We start from the raw sequence: 12,532 nt of genomic DNA, 5'->3' as shown, positions 1-12,532 counted from the left end.
TACCCACTGCCAGTCTTGTTCTGAACCTGTAGCACATCCTCTTTACCGTCTTGTGACCGACAAAAGGGATCCAATCTACCCATTCGTTCACTCGTAAAACAACCGCAAAAGACGAAAAACAGAGGTAACCGCATGCAAAAGATCACTCATCCGTTCGGCTGCACAGCTTAGGATCCTTACCCGAAACCAGTATGGTAAATCCACAAAAAAGCTGCTATACTCATTTCAGGAACTTGGCAATTTACGAATCACGTCCTTCCTGCTTCAATCAGGGGTTTGCTACCAGCCGGACGTGACGGAATTCACATGAATTGGTTTGGTTTTGCTTAGACAGATGAGCATATTGGTGAATGATATGGCAGGCATCTTTCAAGTGGTGATCAACCAAACCTTTCAGCAAAATTTGAAATCAAGCCAAATTCAAACGAGATCCGGGCTGAAATTGTGCAGGAAGGAAGGTGATGATCAAACGAAGGATACGGGATGGGTTTCGTTTAGTTGCTCGAAACACATGGAAAAATCCAATACAACCAGTCAACAATGGGCGCATATTGCAGAAAGAAGGTTGTTAAAGGAAAATTAAGATATCATCTCCATACGCCTCTCTACCGTTTGAAATCTATTGGCGGGTCGATCGAACATGGTATTTCTTTATTTGTAAACTATTTACAACATCAATCGGTCTCGTCGGGCACAAACCTTTACCCCGGTCAGTTGAATCACGGGAATTTATATCACTAATTTATCTCAATCACCGATGGCAAACAAATCTAATGATGAACCCATTAAGGGATAAGCTGCTTCGGGACGAAACAAAGATGATGGTATTAATTAGCACCAGGTCGTCTCCAATATTCGGCCCTGTCGGTTCTCGCTCTACGGAACGGAGCATCCATCAAGTGATGAAACGAGACGCCATGAATGGGCCCGACCTGAGGCTAAAGGAAAACGATTTTCTAACAAATTGGTCTGTTTTTGTTGCCGTTTGCTCGTATCCCTCACAAACACTGCTGATAGAGACACGGCATTGAATCAGTCGAGGAAGATACAAGAGAAGAAAAAAAACACGACCTTAGGGTGATTACTTTTACATCCGGCTACATTTACCGCTTCGGAAAACCGACAATATTGATCTCACTTTATCACTTTTAGCTCGGTGCCTTCAACAGGTCAGTGACGAAAAGATCTAAGCAGAAAGGAAATTAAACGCTAGCGGGTCCTGCATTAGAAGGTTGTTAACCGAACAAAGCAGCCTCTTGTCGGCAATGTTTCCAACCATCATCCACTTCTTAGCTTCACAATTAACCCCAATGACGGGCACAATCCTGAAGCTTTCCGATACGCAAAGTGTAAATGCAACCATTAAGAATAACATACACTGTGCAGAGAATTAAAGTTTTCACAAAAAGTAGCAAGCAAACCAGCAAGAAGCTGGAACACCTTCCTGGAATGCCGAGAAAAAAGGAAGATCTCTCAGAGGAGGGAAAAAATCCCTACTGTTATTTGGTATGTTTCACTTCCTGTGAGGGTTTTCACACAAGCTGTATAATTTCCGGATGCTTCAATTGCAACTCAAAGGTATCTCATCGATATGATGTTTCTGGCGAAACTTAGGCACATCCATCATAGCAAACGGAAATTGAATGGAGAACGAAACGATCTGGAATCGTTAATGATTTCTAGTTCTATGCCAATGTAGCATGTTGGCTTAGCAACCTGTCCTGGTCGTCTTTGATGGAATGATAAAAAAAAGTTAGTTTCTTCCGTGTCTTGTGTGGGAGCTAGAATGAACAGTAACAAAATAAGTGTAACATTTTAAATATTACGAAAAACTTATATATTTACCGACTAATTGTTTGAGTTCAACTCATGTACGCCTTGCAGAAGAAAACTACATTGTACGACAAAAGTTCGTTTTGTCTTGCGGTTTGCATACTTTCAGGCACATTTTGGATGCGTGTTGATCTTTCAATGTATACTACAAACCAAAACTAAATTGTTTCACCGTCGCAACCAACAAAATCAACTAGTCGCCATTTCCCTAAGATTCCCAAACGTTGACGTTAGTGCTTTCCATTGCTTCTCTTGTGCAAATATTCACAACATCCTCAAAAAAAAAAACGATCTGCCATAGGACCGTCATCAGCATGGCAAACCGAACTAAAGTTCGGCATATTTATGTGCATGAAAAATATTGCACACGATATAAATCAACCGATCAATCAATCACATAATGATTCCAGGGCACCATTATACCCACAACTCGTTCCTTCGAGCAGCAGACTCTCGCCGCCGTGAAAACGTCGCTGAGCAATGATAATTTTTTCGCCATGCTTTTCGTACCCGTGCCACATACCCTCGGTGTCCATCAATCTGTATTCTGTCGTTTCGGTCAACCGACAGTGATCCAGTTTTGCCGGTGCTGCGGCAGTGTATCGGACGCTTTTGCCATGCTGTTGAAAGCTGAGCTGACCTACAGCCAGCGGGCATCGCTTCATAAGCGGTACGACAAAATTCCATTTATCTCCTTAATGATGTGGTTTCACCATTTTGATGAAATGGATGCGTTAACCAGCTTACGCAAATGTGTCTATTGAGCGTGTGTACCGGTAATGTGGAAGAATTCAATCCACCAATCTCGTAACAAGGCTGATTACAAGGAGAAGGCAATGATAGCAACGAGAATCAACCCAACAAAAAAAATCTGATACAGCAATAACCTTACATTAAGCTGCTTTTGTGTAACTGTACCCAATAAAACCCATAAACGGATTTCCACAAGCATTTACTGAACCGAACTATAAGGCATCACAGAAAGGGACAAATGGGGATTGGACAGATTCACCATAGCTGTGTGCCCAAATCACAACATAAGTTAACGTGTTTGTTAAATAGTTATAGTATTCCCAAAGTCAGTAAACAAAAATCCCGATTTATTTACTACGTGAATTAAAACAGACATGGTGCGTGTAAAAAGTAAAATAGAATCAACTTGTTTTGCTTTAGTTGTGTGCTGCATTCTAGGCCGCTTTGCATTTTATTCACATTGAACTTTGCATTCTCGGCCCCCCAATCTGATGGCCTACAAAACATGTCACGCGTTTTTGTTTGATGCACCGTAACCCGATCCATTGCATTCAATTTCCCCAGCTGATCTCGGTCGGTTTGCATCGCATTACGGTAGCTGCAGCCCGGTATACAATGCGTACATCATACGGGCCCGCTACTTTTATCTTTCTGTGTTAATTTCGACATTGCTTTTCTTTCCTGTACCTGCTGGCTGGCGCACCGTTCGATGCAGCTCGGTTCCACCGGTGGCTTGGCCGAAGTGCATTAATGGATGATTGCACAGTGGAAGTGCAAGAGTGGGAAAAACAAAAATCGCACACCGTTAAATCAATATTTATGTTCCATTTCACCCACGTTGTTCGCTCTTGTTTGTGGCGCACTGGGTGTAGTTGGATTGTTGAGTGGATATGTTTTTTACCCAATTTTTCCTTGTGTGTGTGTGGGTGTGCGAGTGATTATTTTAAATAGGCTAGCGGTGCAACATTTGAACGAGCCCGTGTGCACTACGAAATTCATTACGGCACATAGAAGAGGCAGCAAATACAACAGCAAAAAAAGAGCAAAGCAGTTCAAAATAATGTGTGTACGTGGGCAACTTTTCAGCCAAATTCGTTGTATTTAATTATTTTTTCCCTTCGTTCACTGTTTGCCTTTTGTAGCTTTTTTGTGAGCGCATGATAGAACCGTGTTCTGTTGTTTGCTAAAAAAGGTGTGTCTATAAACGGTAGATCAGTTTTTTTAGGTTAGAAAATATGCTTTCCTGTGCTTTATTATCGCTTTTGTAATGATTATGTTACTTTCATGTTTAAAATACAACCTAACAATGAGTAAATCTTACTATAATTATTGTTATTGTTAATGGCACAGTTTATTATTTTTTTAATCATAGAGAATGAATCTTAATTTATTAAACTTTCATTTACATAATAACAGATTACATAATCTGCCTAATTATAATATCTACCCCGACTTTTCATCCTCATAAAATTATGTTTTTATAACTTACAGTACTAGTGTGATGGTAATGGAGATAGAAACTTCGTTGAATGTTTTACACATGGCAATCAGAGGAGCGCTGTTAGCTTTTTCACTATTTTTGATTTAGTTACGTTAAGTTCATAGTCAATTAATGTTTCAAGGTTCAAGGAATGGAATCTCTTTATTTTTCATTTTTTACCTTTCACTGATTTAACTCTTTTGCTAGATTGGCATTACATACTAAGCAGTAGTTCTTAGGAAGTTCAATAAGACCAACACCAAATCATTATGAACACAACTGAACACTACAACCCCAGAACGCTTACTACATGCGACACAGTTCGCCTAAAGTTATGCAATACAAACATCAATCTGGTGTTTTAAATAGTGTTCACATCAATATACTTTAAACACACATTCCCACACGTTACCAACTATTTTATTACACAGGACATTCATTTTCTCTGTGTAAATCCCCTTTTTTGCCTTTTAATGTTTCGCTTTAAGTGCGATTAAAGTGGTGGGATCAATTTGGCACCGATGCTAAACGTTCGGCCCACCGATCAGTGAGATTTGTGCAAGTCATTCCGGTTAATGGTGAGGTTGGCAAACGATTGCCACCCTGCGTACCGAGAAGCATTTAGCTTTAATGGTAAAAAAGGAGATTTCGGGGAGGACAAAGGTATCGAAACAAGGGCGAATAAAAGCAAGAACAAAACTTGTTGAGTTGATAGAAAGGCAAAGGAAATGACACCGAAATTGGCCGTGTTTGAAGCTACCGCCGTAACTGGACGGTAAAGTAATTGCCTTGGGGACAGTTTGTGTTACTAATCTGTACCGTGTCGGCCATTAATCGTTTGAAAAGGTTTTTCTTCGAAAATTGCCATATAGAGTGACGGTCACTTGACTTGACTTTATAACATTGTCTATCACAGCATAGGGAACTCGTCAGTGAGCAATAGAAGCAAAATTAAATTAATGTTTTTAACTATTTCAACTCATAAGCACAAACTTTTCCTTTGGTAGATGATTTTTTTTGCATAGTATTCGTATTGTTTCAGTTTGCTTAAATTCGTTTTATACAAAAAAAGGTCGAATAGAAACAGATATTGTTTCTCAGTAATCTTCACTCGGCAAATTTTCTGCTGCAACCAGTTTTGGGAAATTATGAAATAGTTTTTTTCTTCGCTCTCGCTCCATGATTGCTTTGCTTGCGCTGCCATGACACCACCCAGGGTGAGTAAATTCCCTGCCCTACTGTGTCCGGAACGGTGGTGCCAACGCTCTGACAGCGTAAGGCGAACGAGTTTTGGCGTAAATTGGCTTGGTTTCAATTTCTGCTGAAACATGCTGGCCCCGTTTTGTGCACGACGTTGTGCGGTTTCTGGGGCGCACAAGATGGTCTCTTTTTTCTATCACGTATTCACATGGTTCCTATGCTCGCTTCAGCGTCACGTATTGCTTCGGGGCGTGTGGTGAGATTGTGTTGCAGAAAGTTTTATGCCCGGGTGAAAACGGGCCGATACGTTCCATTGTTATCATCAAACGGTTCGGGAAATGGCAACAGTGGAATGGCTAATTGTCAAACAAACCCATCGGTGCGGGAAAATTCTTTTTGTGATCTTGCCGAGCACAAATCCGTGGTTTGTCTGAGGTCAACGGATTCCTTCTCTCACTCGATCGTATGGTTTTGAATTACCGGAGGAAAGCAGAAAAAATCTTCATGTTTGATAGGTGCTTTGAGCATTGATTTTGCAGCTTTGTGATGAGTAAGAAAAACAAATCATTCATGTCATAAGCCAATATCGTCTAGACAGGATATGGCAGGAGGCAAAATAGGCATAAATCTCATTATAATATGCTTTGACAGATGACTTTTTGTGCCACTTTCGGATGCAGAAATAATCCAAAAAAGGAAGCAAAAATCAACCATCACCCCAAAAGGTCGCTTCACATAGCGTAACGCCCGAGAGTATCGGGCGTCATTTCCGTTCGATAATTTAATCTTTCAATTTATCTGCTGAAAACATTTCCGCGGTGCAAATGAAATTAGTTACAACAAATTATCAACTTTTGCCATTTTGCTACCACCACCAGCAAACGGCCGCAAGCGTAAAAACTTGCCTAGTACTGTGCGTGTGGATGTATGGATGCTCACCCACGGTGTTTGGCACCAAAGCGCGGCAGTCGCGGGAAATGGAAATATGAATAAATTATGCTCACGCAGTTTCCGCCGCGGACGTGGCGTTTCATGTTGGTAGGATGCAACTTTATTCAATTGTGTTTTTAAACCGGAATTGAAATAAATTTTCTGTTTTCGGTGTTTCAAGTCTGTTTTTTTTCTGTGAATTATTGTGTTAAAAAATTCGATGCTTTATAGTTCTGTAATAAGCTCTGAACAATACCGGGCGCAGCAAATTCATGTTTGCTCTTAACTTCCAAAACAAATACGGCGTCATTCCCATCATTCTTTCTTATTATCCGAACGATCTATATCGCTATTACCTATCACCGAGCGATGTTTGTGAAATCAATCAATAGCGTACAGGGAATAATTTTACGCTTCACTAAGCTCGCAAATAACGGGATGCAACGGGCACTGGTAAAAGCTCTCTTACGATTTGATTTATGATCATAACCACACACCGCTAGGACATTTTTATCTCGTCGATTTTTTTTTTATCCCCAAATTGTTTCTATTTCGTTTCGTCCATCATTTCTTTCCGGCTTATTGTAAAGCTGTATGCATTGTACCATCACGACTGGGGAGAGACTTTAAGTGAATGGAATCATAAATCTTCCTACCGGTTGAGAGTCACATTTGATCTTCGAGGTTCACCCGGGGTTCACAATTCGTCGTTCTATCTAACTTTAAAGGTCCAGTACGATGGGTGGTGCTTTATTCTTTCCCTGCCTTGCGAAAACAGACAGCTTCATAATAGGCTTTATGTTTTCACTGATGATATGCCATGAAGAGGGATGATATAATATTTCGCTGCAACCAAATTGAACAGCAGCAAAACAAGCATGGTATGCTCTAAATTGTTCCATTTTATGCGCTATATTGTGTTTGACTGTTAACTACATAAAACATTGCATACCTTTAGGCGAAGAATGTGAAGAATTTGGCGAATCAAATAGAAACCACTACAGACACATCACCTCAGCACGTACCAGGGGAGTTGCAGGGAGTGGGGCACAGACGCACATTCGCACGGATTTTTGATTAGTGGTTAGCTCAAATAACTTTCACACAACGAGCAACCACAACAACCTGCTTATCGTGATTGAAGTATTTGATTTATCCTTAAAAGTGGTTTTAGTGCCGAAGGTATGAACAGTGATTGTGGTAGAGCCGCCATTGGTTCTTTTTTCTCTTTGTTCACTCATCATCCGTGGTAAAGCACCCTTCACAGTTATTTGACACTCGACGAGAAAATCACGTGCTGCTGTACAAGTACACTTGGGAAAATATTTTCGCTAGATGATGGGATTCCGTGTGCACTGTGTAAAACAACAGGCAGTCCCATTTGATCGGAATTGGTTTGCGAAATGTGAAATATTTCCATTTTTTGAAGTCATTTCTTATATTTATGTTGCATGTTGTTGTTGCATTTCATGTTGCATTAAGTGTTTAAAGTATTGCAAGTTTTTGCTTCCCTCTCATTGCAGCAAGCAATTTTTCACCACAATCTATCCCTCGCAAAACGGCACCATGAAGACCCATCGCGTGCAAAGTCCCGCCAAACCGAACCGGGGCCAAATTTTAGCTACCATATTTTAACGTGTGGGTGATACATCTAAATTGATAACGAAATTTTAAACCACAAAACAAGAAAAGATTTATTATCTCTCTGGCAGGTTCGGGTAACTATCTTTCGCTGCTGGCAGACCAACCCACACCCGCAACGAAACCGACTCCCCGATGGGACACGAAACCGCACGATTTTATGTTGCTGCTAAACCTCAACATCCGCTTCGCCGCTTTGCCGCATATGCATGTACGTCACCCGCATTTCAGGATGTCAGCTCCCTCCAGGGCAGAATGGGGCGAGCTCACGGCATGATGTGTTGGTGTTATTTTTCTACCCACTGGTGTGAGGCGGGAATGATTGTACCCAGTGTGTGTGGTGCGATGCAATTTGTTTGTCGGGTTATGCCACCCGGATGCAGTTCATCACTGCTGGTGCTCTTTTGGCTGGGGACGGTTAGGGCACTTCAGTGGCCAATTCAGACACGGAACCGTAGCTCAAACTAATCGTCAATGTGTATTGTGTATTTTTGAAATACGATCCCTCAATGGTGTGAGGATACGTACAATAATGCCTTATTTTTAAGCTAAAACTTAATTGAAGATGCAATGAAAAAAAATCCTATGAAAAGAAAAGTACATATTTGAATAAGGAAAACTCGGATTAATGATATTTATTTGGAAAAATCATAACTTTTCATCTGCAGACACAAAAATCACATTAAATGTTTAAAGCGCTTCAAGTAAAAATCATAAATCTCCTCGGAAAAAACCTTCTTTACTTTAAAAAGCACTCAAACAAGGCAATCACTTGATCATACCCTAGCACAACAATGAACAATTCAGCCAACAACAACACACAAAGAACAAACCACTTTTATGAATGATTTGCAATTCTTGTGTGCACTCTCTGGAGTATCTAGCTTACTAATGAAATAACTCATTAATTATAAAATTCATGGCTGAAGTATCCCGACATTATATTCACAGACTATCTCCCTCTCTCTTTCTGTCTCTCTCTCCCTCTCGTTTGAAGACTAGACGGAACTATCCATTGCACCAATGCTTCAATTTGCAAGCGATTAATTTTTAATTATTTTTCTCTGTTTGTTCACACTCGAACGCGATCAAACAATCACGCTCGCAGCTAATACTGAGTAGACCCAGGGTAATGCCGATTCAATGATGCTAAAGATGCCTCATTCTGTTGTACAAATATTTACCGGCATGATGTGATGTGATCATAACAATTTGGCATTCTTTATTTCATGTTTGGTCCCTGGTGTACCGTCAGTTCCGATACCGATACTTGACATTTGCTTCCTGTTAGATAGTTGCTTTGCTTTTTGTTCCGTTTGTTTGTTCACGAATGATTTGGGTCAACTGGCGGGAAAATATTAATCAGAAAATGAAAATATTCCCCGGTGCAGTTTTGTTTTTTTTGCGGAAAATGGAAATACCAGTGCGTAAAGGAAATTTTGTGGGAGAAAAAACACGCTGGAAAGATAATGATGACAAGATAAGACGAACTAAGCATCATTTTACGTCACTTCTATGCAATATTAACTTCAATTCGTCCGGAGTTAGACTACAATGAAAGCACCTAGTAGACCAGACTTTAGACCAGTAACGAGATCAACAAAGTGAGGTTGGAATTTATGATTAAATCAGGCATTGTTAACATTGCATCCTTGGGCGGGTGAGTATTTCCATATCAAATAATTACAATCTTTTAGACAGCGCTCAAATATTAACAACCACGAGTTATTCATATCAAAACTTCGAACATTCTTCCAGCACATGTCGAAACTGCCAAGCAGTGATGTGTTCCATAATTCAAATCACTTCTTGCCACTGCAGTTGCATCCCGTGCAGCATGTGGGCTGCCAGGTGGAAGAATTTTCGCGCACAAAAGATACTCTTTTTACTCTTCCATTTGCAGTGAACTGTCATACTTTTGGCGTAAGCAAAGTCACGTACCCGTCGCGAAGTAGATTCAGAATATTGTTATTTCGAGTGGTTTTGTTTGCTTGTTAGAAGTTTTGTGCATGTGCAATTGCGGCAAAGACATATTTCTTCTACAGTGCCATTGATGTCCAATACACTTTCCGTGGAGTATGTAGATTGGCAGACCAAACTGTCACGTTATCGTTAGACTTTGGTGAAGTACAATTTATTGCACTTTTAGTTTCACGTACAGGCAAATTAGATTGGATGTATCTATTCTTCTGATCGTAAAAGTTATTTTAAGCTATTTCTAAAACCTTTTACATACATTTTAAACTTTTTAACAAAGTTATGAATAAACATACAATAAAAGACGATCTTCAAATTCGAAATTTCCACACTATCTGCACACCATGTGCTAGGGTGTATTGGTAGCAGCGCCGGTCTTAACACGACAGGTCCGGTCCATCCTCCACGACGCAGGACTTACAATCCGGCTATGGGTAAATAAGCATAAGTCAAAGCATCCAAGAAGTAACAGGCCTAAGCCCCTTGTGATTGTTGTGCCGATATAGAAGAAGATCTGCACTCAATAATTTGAAACAACGTTGGAGGTAAGCAATACAATTTAAAAGATACCCAAATTCAATGGATATTTCTGGATTAAAAGCTTATCGTAGCATGAAGCCGATTACCATCGTATCATGAATCGTAATGGAGTGCCATCACTGCAAACAATACGTGCTGCTAAACCCATCAAATATTCATCAAAGAAGCAAATCTTGTACAAACGACACGATGCTGTTGACCCAAGCGTTTCTGGTGTGTGAATTTTCCAATCATCCGAACACCAAGTTAGTGAAAACTAACGCACCGTCGATCGTTTTCAGCAGAAATTCGTTTGTTGATGGATCGTTTGTGGCCAAATGGAAGTAACATTATGCCGGCAGAACAATCATCATTCGCAATGTTTGCTCTGCGCAATGGCTTGGTGCAAATGTTGTACAAATACACGCTGCAGCAAACATTATCACGCTTGAGCTTTGTTGTCGTTCCGAACAATGATGTGAAACCCGCGACACATTTCGGAACACTTTGATGTGCGATAGCATTTGAAATACATATTGATACAATGCATATGAATTTTATTGTTTTGTTTCGTTGTTGTACAATAAGATGATTGATAAGCTGAAGTTTACTACAAATTTTTGTACTATAAGACCTTCAAACACTTGCATTGTGGCGACAGTATTCATTTTGGGCTTTACATATCTCGATGCGATACCTAAGATGTCAATCCTTCCTTATGTAATTAATGTTTTCAGCATCAAATTGCATATCGTCAGGCGTACACTCTCATCACGAAAAGCACAGCGCTGATCCGTCGAGAAGAATAATACGCCTAAATCCTCAAAAGTCATCTCAAGCCTATGTGACAGTCATCGCATCGAAAAGACGCCTTCGTAAATTGCTTGACAATACCCCATTATCATAAACACTTCTGGGAAAAATCTGTCGGAAGTCCTCTTACACGGAAGCACCAAGCAATGTGTGTAGCTCCTGCTGATTTTTAAACGCTAAAAAGCTACCATATCACCACAGTCTCCTTACCGCTAAAGATACGAAAAATTCTTCCCCTATCGAGGCAAGATATTCGAGCTGGTACGCGGTTGTCCCTCGCTTGGCGTCGCCGTAACAATATGCGCACGACGTGTACAGCCACACGATGCACGGGCACATCGCGTCGGGAGTGAAGATAACTTTGCGTTATTGATCGACACGGCGCGTTCGCTTGAAGCTCACCAGCTCTCATGTGTATGGGGACGCTTCGCCGCGAACGCCGAAGTAGGTTGATAATGTTGATGGGTTAAACGCTTTAAATAGCATCATTATTGAAACGAGGACACGCTGTCGCACCTACCACCGGGCGCTTCCGCGCATACAGATGGCATGGCGGTAACTGCGCGGTAGGCAATGGCGTCATCATTAAGACAGTCGTTAAGAAAACGTCCTTCATCGTACATGGTGCGCCAGAGCTGCGGCAATTCCCTGACAGTAAAGCTATCGGGTGTTGATGATATGTGAAGCAGGCGCGCAATGAAAGAGCTTCTGAATTACCTGTTGGTTTATGGCGTACGCTTGATGTGACATGGTATTATTTTGTAATTTTAAAATATTTCACATACCGTGTAGATGCTACGCCTGGGGTAATAACTGATGTAGCGTGAACCGAGAAGATGTAAGATTATTTCCTCATCGTTTCAGAACATGGAGTGAGGCTTCAATGTTTCAAACTTTTTGTTCGATAGCTCAATAAAACGTTCTAACACGGAAGGCGATTATGCTTAAAATAATTTTTTAACCCAGGTTACTTTACAAATACTTTTTGTTATTCTCTAACTCCGATCACAAAGTCTACTAATTAAATTTTATTTTAACATTAATACTTTTAAACTAAAAAATTTAAACCAATTACTAATCTACTGTAAATCACATTGCCTTATCATAGGCGCGTTTTCCGAGTTGAAACACTTGACACTGTGCACGATCAAATAGTGCAGCATGAAAACAAATAAAGATCAAAGTGTAAATACACCCAACAAATTATGTAGCATCAGCAGCTTCTACCAAAGACAAAAACTCTGATTTCATTCGCTTTTGATAGAATCCATCATTCTGTAGCACAACATGTGTTGTGATCGGTGGCAATTCTAAATACAGTGACTGCTTCATAATGAAATGGACATTCTTCTCATTCCTCGTCCGGAAGAGTATATTTCCAGCAAA

The sequence above is a fragment of the Anopheles marshallii genome, chromosome 2 (genome assembly GCF_943734725.1).
Source record: "Anopheles marshallii chromosome 2, idAnoMarsDA_429_01, whole genome shotgun sequence".
NCBI classification, from domain to species: domain Eukaryota; kingdom Metazoa; phylum Arthropoda; class Insecta; order Diptera; family Culicidae; genus Anopheles; species Anopheles marshallii.
Note: the sequence above shows the minus strand (reverse complement) of the source record.